Source organism: Mirounga angustirostris, unplaced genomic scaffold, assembly GCF_029215605.1.
Source record: "Mirounga angustirostris isolate CCGP_5_RB_7025 unplaced genomic scaffold, mMirAng1.0.hap1 SCAF_9, whole genome shotgun sequence".
In the NCBI taxonomy this organism is placed as follows: domain Eukaryota; kingdom Metazoa; phylum Chordata; class Mammalia; order Carnivora; family Phocidae; genus Mirounga; species Mirounga angustirostris.
The window spans coordinates 79,096,068-79,097,258 of NW_026991717.1; the positions used below are offsets into that span (position 1 = coordinate 79,096,068).

The 1,191-nt window shown below is 44.0% G+C and overlaps 1 non-coding gene across 1 annotated transcript; it reads left to right on the forward strand.

Moving 5' to 3' along the window:
- Window positions 1-278: 278 nt before the first annotated feature.
- Window positions 279-420, forward strand: LOC123862795 (U4 spliceosomal RNA). Its single transcript, XR_006795454.1, has one exon. It is a non-coding gene; the product is annotated as a U4 spliceosomal RNA (small nuclear RNA).
- The last annotated feature ends 771 nt before the right edge of the window (window positions 421-1,191 follow it).

Here is a 1,191-nt window from a genome sequence, read left to right on the forward strand (position 1 = left end):
TGAACACCCTGAGCAGGGAATGTGTAATTAGGTTTTAATGTTAAAAATTTAGTTTTGATTTCCCTATTCCTTTTGGATCCTTCTCTAAGGTTCTACATCCCTTTAGATTTTTATCTCCTGTTACCTCTTATCTCTTTTCTTTATGGCAGTCTATTTCTCTGATTTCAGCTTTATTCAGCTCCCTGGCTCCCACCCAACTCCCCTTCAAATTATCAATGCTAACATTTTCCTTTGGTTATTGTCTTGTTTTCTTCTTGATTATTCTCTTTTCCTAATCCAGCTTTGCGCAGTGGCAGTATCGTAGCCAATGAGGTTTATCCGAGGCGCGATTATTGCTAATCGAAAACTCTTTTCCTAATCTATTTATGAATTTGTTCTTGCTCTCTGTCAATGAAAACTTTTTAGGACTAGCTACTTTTATTTAAAGAGCTGCATTCTTTTATTAGTCATATTTATTGAGAACTTACTATGTGCAAAAACCCCTGGGAGGGGGCGCCTGGGTGGCTCAGTTGGTTAAGCGACTGCCTTCGGCTCAGGTCATGATCCTGGAGTCCCTGGATCGAGTCCCACATCTGGCTCCCTGCTCGGCAGGGAGTCTGCTTCTCCCTCTGACCCTCCCCCTCTCATGCTCTCTCTATCTCATTCTCTCTCTCAAATAAATAAATAAAATCTTTAAAAAAAAAAAAAAAAAACCCTGGGAGAACACAAAGATGTTTTATATACCATCATTGCCCTCACTAACAGCAAATGCTCATGCAGTGCCACTTATGTATCAGGCACTGATCTCTGCTTTACAAAGATTACCTCACTTGGCCCTCCCAACATGCACTTCGTTTTTATATGTAGGTTTTATTATTATTCAGGTATAGTGAGGCTAACAGATCAGGAGATGACTGCCACTGAAAAGACAAATTGTCATGAATAGTTCCCAAGTGGAGGGGACATGCCATGCTATACAGGGCCACAAAAGGAAGCACCAGAGTCAGGAGACAAAGGAAGAGGCACCTGGGTGGCTCAGGTGGTTAAGTGGCCAACTCTTGATTTTGGCCCAGGTCATGATCTCAGGGTCCTGGGTTCAAGCCCTGTGTCTGGCTCCGCACTCAGTGGGGAGCAGTCGGCCTGAGGATTCTCTCTCTCCCTCTCCCTCTCCCCCCTCCCTCCTCTCTCTCCCTCTCGAGCTCTCTTTCTCTC